The sequence below is a fragment of the Mus musculus genome, chromosome X (assembly GCF_000001635.26).
Source record: "Mus musculus strain C57BL/6J chromosome X, GRCm38.p6 C57BL/6J".
Lineage (NCBI taxonomy): Eukaryota > Metazoa > Chordata > Mammalia > Rodentia > Muridae > Mus > Mus musculus.
In genome coordinates, this window is record NC_000086.7 from 162,350,702 (window position 1) to 162,358,058 (window position 7,357).

A 7,357-nucleotide genomic window follows, 5' to 3' on the forward strand; every position below is an offset into this window, starting at 1 on the left:
TTAAGTTGTTCCACTTCTCTTTCTTTCCTATCTGTCCACGACATACTTGCACATTGTGATGAGTCCAGCTGCAGGCTGGCCACAAGGCTGGAGGGCCCCTGCATGATATCCTCTATCCATGCTACGTGGCATGGCAGCAAATGGGTGTCTCTATAGGTTCACCTGTACTGTACATTTTAGGGCAGGTCTGTGGGTGGCATGCTGGTCTGCTGATCTCTGTCTTCCTCTCCCCATGCTAGATTTGATTGGATTTTTATGAGTCCTAGATATAAGACATCTTTGGCCACCAAACCAGGCAACCAGCTAGGATGAACAAAGGACTTCCATCTGCTCTGCCTCTGACTGCTATAAGAACACTAACAACAAAGTGTGTTTTGTCCATTGCCAGGGTGGGGGTATGAGCCACAATTCTTAATCTCACAATTTTGTGAAATTTTCCATGGTACATTTTCTAAGTACATTTTCTAAAAGCAGACTCTACTTTGAATATCTTTAACTCAAATTTTCATAATAGTGTCCCCAGACATCTACATTTGCTTATAAATCATCTACTACTTGATGTGATTTTTCTTAGACATTTACTTGAAAATATTTGTTTGGAAATGATTATCAAGGAGCAGCACAGGGCTGAAATTCCTGCTCAGTGGTAAAGTATTTCTCTTGCATGCATAAAGCCCAGGGCTCTATCCCCAACACCACAAAGGGAAGAGGGAGAAAGAAAAGAAAGAAGGAAGGTAGAAATAGAGGGAAGGGGGGAAGGAAGAGGGAAGAAAAAGTTGCCACAAGTTCAAGGTCAGTCTGGGTTGGTGAGATCTTGGCATTAAAAACAAAAAAACAAAAAAAAAAAACAAAAAACAATCGGCTTGGGCCGGCCAAGGTGTAAACTCTTCCAAGATGTCAAAAACAAACAAACCAAGTCTGGGTCTCGCTCTTCTCGCTCAAGATCTGCATCCAGATCTCGGTCTCGTTTGCTTTCAAAGTCTCGGTCCCAAAGCTGATCTGTCTCTCGTTCAAGGAAGCGCGGGCTGAATTCTAGGTCTCATTCCAGATCATATTCTCCAGCTCATAACAGAGAAAGGAATCACCCCAGAGTGTATCAGAATCGAGATTTCTGAGGTCACAACAGAGGCTACAGGAGGCCCTATTACTTCCGTGGGCGAAACCGAGGCTTTTATCCATGGGGCCAGTATAACCGAGGTGGCTATGGAAACTACCGTTCCAATTGGCAGAACTACTGGCAAGCATACAGCCCTCATCAGGGCCATTCTCAACCCCGGTCCCCAAAGAGAAGGTCCCCTTCACCACGGTCCAGGAGCCATTCTAGGAACTCTGACAAATCATCCTCTGACAGGTCAAGATGCTCCTCATCCTCCCGGTCGTCCTCCAACCACAGCAGAGTTGAGTCATCTAAGCGAAAGTCTACAAAAGAGAAAAAGTCCTTTTCCAAGGATAGCCCGCCATCTCAGGCAGCTGGTGATAACCAGGGAGATGAGGCTAAGGAGCAGACATTCTCGGAGGCACCTCTCAAGATATAAAAGGGTCTGAGAGCCCAAAGCCATGGCCAGATGCCACCACCTATGGCTCTGGTTCTGCATCACGGGCCTCGGTTTCTGATCTGAGTCCCTGGGAGAGAAGCCCAGCTCTCAAAAGCCCCCTTTGAGAGTCTGTGGTGGTTAGGCAAAGTTCACCACGCCCTAGCCCTGTGCCAAAACCCAGTCCTCCACTTTCTAATGCATCCCAGTTGGGCTCCTCTATGTCAGGGGGTGCTGGGTATCAGTCTGGAGCACACCAAGGCCAGTTCGACCATGGCTTTGAGTCTTTGAGTCCATCCAAAAAGAGCCCTGTGGGTAAGAGTCCACCAGCTACTGGCTCTGCATATGGCTCATCTCAGAAAGAGGAGAGTGCTGCTTCGGGAGGGGCAGCATATTCAAAAAGGTATCTGGAGGAGCAGAAGACAGAGAATGGGAAGGATAAGGAGCAGAAACAAACAAGTGCTGATAAGGAGAAGCTGAAGGAGAAAGGGGGCTTCTCTGATGCTGATGTCAAAATGAAATCCGATCCATTTGCTCCCAAGACGGACTCTGAGAAGCCCTTCCGAGGCAACCAGTCGCCCAAAAGGGACTTCGGGATGACTTTGAGAAAAAGATGGCTGACTTCCACAAGGAGATGGATGAGCATGATAAGGACAAAAGTAAGGGAAGGAAGGAACCCGAGTTTGATGATGAGCCCAAATTTATGTCGAAAGTCATAGCCGGTGCAAGCAAAAACCAGGAGGAAGAGAAGACAGGCAAGTGGGAGAGCCTGCACACAGGGAAGGAAAAGCAGAGGACGGCAGAGAAACTGGAGGAGGAGCCTTTCACGGAGAGATCCCGAAAGGAGGAGCGTGGAGGGTCCAAGGGGAGCAAAAGTGGGCACAGGGGCTTTGTGCCAGAAAAGAATTTCTGGGTGACTGCATACAAGATGGTCCAGGAGAAAAGTTCATCCCCGCCCCCAAGGAAGACCTCTGAGAGCCGCGACGAGCTGGGAAACAAAGGAGACTTTTCCTCAGAGAAGTCTTCCTTTTCCATTACTCGGGAGGCCCAGGTCAATGTCCGGATGGACTCCTTTGATGAGGACCTTGCATAGCCCAGTGGCTTTATTGGCTCAGGAATGAAAGATTTGTCCGGATCTAGTCCACAGCAACAAAAAGGAGCAGGAATTCCGTTCCATTTTCCAGCACCTACAGTCAGCTCAGTCTCAGCATAGCCCCTCAGAATTGTTTGCCCAGCACATAGTGACCATTGTTCATCATGTTAAAGAGCATCACTTTGGATCCTTGGGAATGACATTGCATGAACGCTTTACTAGATACCTAAAGAGAGGAAATGAACAGGAAGCAGCTAAAAATAAGAAAAGCCCAGAGATACACAGGAGGATAGGCATTTCCCCCAGTACATTCAGAAAGCGTGGTTTGACTCATGAGGAATTGAAAAGTCCACGGGAACCTGGCTACAGGGCTGAGGGAAAATACAAAGATGATCCTGTTGATCTTCGCCTTGATATTGAATGTCGTAAAAAACATAAGGAGAGAGCTCTTAAGCGAGGTAAATCAAGAGAGTCAGTGGATTCCAGAGACTCTAGCCACTCAAGAGAAAGATCGACTGAAAAGACAGAGAAAACCCACAAAGGATCATAGATAGATAGATAGATAGATAAATAGATCCAGTTTAATATAGAGTTTGTGACTGCAAGGCAAGGGAAAGAAGAAGAGAGAAACTCACATATGCCAGGCACCAATTATGCCCCATATACTTTATACAGAGCTACCTTCTGATCAGCAACTATTGGGCACCTGATTCATGGGGATGGAATCTGTCTTGGATTCAGCTCTCTGATCTTGGATTCAGTCTTTTCTGATGTTCATCTAGTTCAACTGATTGGTGGATTTGCTCCTACATCCATAGTAGCCAGTCAATCAGAGAAAGGCTGGGTTGCAGTCCTTGGAGGCACCTCCATTTTCTTCCACTTCTTTCCCCATCTGCCAGCCTATTATCCCAAGCTGCATAGAATGAGGGGTACTAGAGCACCAAGCCTCCTCTATTGAACGTACTTTTCATTTCTTATTTTATTCATGATTGCCATTGTCTCACTGGTTGAGTTAAGTCACATACATGGCCAGATCAGATACACAAACATTGCAAGAGTGTAAATAGAAGGAACAGAGGGTAACTTTGACTGTATAGTTCAACCCACCATAGTGTAAGCTGTCAATTTTTCACTAATCAACCATCCACAAGAACATTTTAGAATCCTAATAGGAGACGACCATACTGAAGACTGAAGACTCCTGATTTCCCCCAGAGCAAGACACAGGAGTGGTGGGGTCTTGGTGTCTTCTAATCATACCAGGGCAGGCCGTATGGTACAAAAACAGTAAGAGAGGCCTAGGAATCACAGCCAGCCTTAAATGAGGACAGGAGAGTTTGAGGCAAGAAAAGTCAAATGGGAGTTCGATAGTTCAACTAAGTAGTACGCGGCAGACCTAGCATTCAAATCTTCGTCTGTCAAATTCCAAGTTCCATGCCCTTTCTGTAGGGAGATGGTTCATGAAACAAACAAACAAACAAACAAACAGGAGATTTGGTTTAACTTGTAGCTTTTCCAAATGTGTGTGTGTGTGTGTCCATTATAGATAGATAGATAGATAGATAGATAGATAGATAGATAGATAGATGATAGATAGATAGATAGATAGATAGATAGATAGATAGATAGAATGTGATAGTGTGAATGTGTATTGTTGACAAGGGCATGGCCACGGTCATGTTAAGAAACCCCAATGACTTAGCCCCATGAGAGTGGCAAAGCCTTCCCTGAGTGAGGCTCAGAGGAAAGCCTTCCTAGGCACACTGACAGTGTGGGCAAAAAATGTTCACCAAAGTTTGCCCCACCCCAACCCCCACTATGCTTATGGGCTGAAGCCTTCCTCTCAGTAGAAACTACTCTTGATGACATCAGCTCATACTGCCTCCTTGTTCAGCTTGTGTGTTATGGCCTCCCTTTCTTGTTTATCTGTCTACAATAGCCTGCCTCCCTGTTCAGCCTTATATAATAAACACGATGAGCTTCCAGATTGCTGGGACTTCTCCATATGAGAGCCCAACTTGCTCACCCCAGCTTTTGTCCATGTGTTTGTCCTTTCTTCATTTCTTCAACAGCCCAATCAGGTCGGTCCCTGGGGCCGTAAGGACACAGAACCATTCTTTCTTTAATTTAGTAAGATACTTTCCTTTCCTCTATGCATTGCTTTTATTTCCAAGATTACTCTCACTGAACCAAAGTGAAATCACCTAAATATGTTCAAACTTGCTATTTTCACCCAAGAGCCTCCTTTATGTGACAACGGTGAGCTTGACCCCTATCTATCCCACCACCATCTTGCTACGTTATCCAGTGTCACCAGCATAAAGTCTATCTTCCCACATAATTCCCCTAGCTCCTATAAACATGCGTACACAACTGTAGAGAGAGCTGATTAATGTTCTTTGTTTTTAAAAAATGGCTCATATTATAAATTATTTGGCAACTCATTTTTTTCTACTTTAACAGTAAATCATAAACCTCTTTTATACTAATTAATATACTTCTAGTTGACACAGCAAAAGGCACAAAGTCATCTTGTAATATACTTACATATACACCAGTGGTTTTATTTCTATAGAGAAATGATTCTCAACCTGTGGGTTGCAACTCCTTTGGGGCTTGAATGACCTTTTCACAGGGGTCACCTAAGACTATTGGAAAACACAGGTGTTTACAATTCAGTGTGAAGTAGAAAAATTACACTTATGAAATAGCAACAAAAATCATTTTCTGGTTGCAGGTCACCACAACCTAAGGAACTGTATTAAAGGGCTGCGGCATTAGGAAGGGTGAGAACCAGTGCTCTAGACTATTCTGGAACGTGGGACTTCTGGGTCTTATTGTTATACACTAAAACAAAACTTAGTGACTTTAACAATAGCTTATTGTTGTTCCCAAGTCCCCAATTTAAGGACTCAGCTCAGATGAACAAACCCCTATTCTTAGTAGGGTCATTTATTGCAGCTCCAGTCGGGGCTGAACATTTTATCTCCAAGATGCTCTACTCATGTGGTTATTGTCAGCTAATGCCCGAGAGCTCAGCAAGTCTCGCACTCCAGTAGACTTGGTTCTTCTTTGCTTGGTCTAAAGGGCTACTGGAGCTTCCTCACGGCATGCAGCTGGAACCTCTTAGTAAATATTGCAAAAGAAACCAGCAGAATTTGCCTGGTCTCATTATCAGCTAACTTCAGAAGCCGTGTAGTATTACTTTCTCCCCCATTCTACTTCTAGAAATAGTCACAAATACACCCAGCCAGGTCCAAGAAGAGGAGATGGATATTCTACCTTCTGAGAGTAGAGGGAAGGTTCTAGAAGGATATGTAAAATGGAAGATACTATTGTAACTACCTTTGGAAAATATAGTCTTGCTATGTAAATGTCATGTAAGTAGTAAGCAAAAAATCTACATCTCATTTTTTTTTGTCTGTTGTTCATTTCATAATGAGATGTGGTGTCGTTGGTGTGTGCGTGGAGTTGTTTTCAGAGGGTATTTGGTTTTGGAGTATCCAAAACAACTCAAAGAAACGCTGAACAGGAAGTAAACTGTGTACTAAACCATATGGAAATCAACATATTGGGCAGGGAATTGTCTCTCTGGCCTTAAGGACAAAGGGGACTGGGCAGTCACTGGAACTTTTTGATGGCCTTGGCCATCCCCTTCCAGATAAAGTCCATGTGACTCTTCTGCTCCCCTTCATACCCTACCCCCCAAAATAGCCATTATTTAGCATCATCCCAGTTACAGCATCATGGTGGAGAGTGATGACATTTCAGTTCTGCCTTTCCTTCCATGCTTTTCTTCCTTTTGTCCTTTTGTTTTGACAGAATGGAACAGTTCAGGCAGCAACCTGGAAGAATGAAAGGTTATCTGAGAAGGAAAGCCATCTATCATATAAATGAACAAGGGCTGTATGGTCAGACAAAGCCTCAGAGTTAAATATATAACTGTGCAAAATGGACCCATTCACCATTTCAGAATATTATGTTTTTAGAATTTGTCCTTGGGTTTTTTCCTTGTCTTTTTTATCCACTTAGAGCAGTGGTTCTCAACCTTCCTCATGCTCTGACCTTTAATACCTGTCCTCATATTGTGATGAGCCCCAACCATAAAAGTTATTTTTGTTACTACATCATAACTAATTTTGCTACTCTTATGAGTTGTAATGTAAATATTTTTGGAGATAGCAGTTTGCCAAAGGGGTCCTGACCCACAGTCTGAGAATTGCTTATTTAGATGCTTAGTGTATCTACCAACACAAGCCACGATACTTCTCTGTAGATGTATCTACTTTAAGGGGTTTAGTCCTTATCTAAGGTGTGCACAACCTGTCTCTGAAGAATAATTCCCATCTCCAACTTCTATCCTGAAATCCTCCTATCCCTCACAGCTGGCAGTGCACTCCTGGGTGGAAATCAAACACCCATTCCTCATCATCCAACAAAATTATGCTCCTGGAGCCAGGGAGAAGGAATTATTTCTAAGGAGAATAAGAAAAGCCCAGCCCCTTTTGCCTGAGGATTTATGGATGGGAGAAGAAGAGGATGGGCTAAAGAAGCAATAGTATTCATGTGTCCCATCTCCCCTTTCTAGGCTGAATGCAAGCCACATGGAGGAACAAGGAACTCCAACAAACCTGAACCAATCAGCTTGGCCTCAATTGGGTAGTGCAGTGGCACCAAGCAGAGCAGTCTCTACCCTTTCCATGCTGCCTTTAGTCCCTGCAGGGACATATGT

At 44.1% G+C, this 7,357-nt stretch overlaps 1 pseudogene; it reads left to right on the forward strand.

Moving 5' to 3' along the window:
• Positions 862–3,176, forward strand: Gm15204 (predicted gene 15204; annotated as a pseudogene).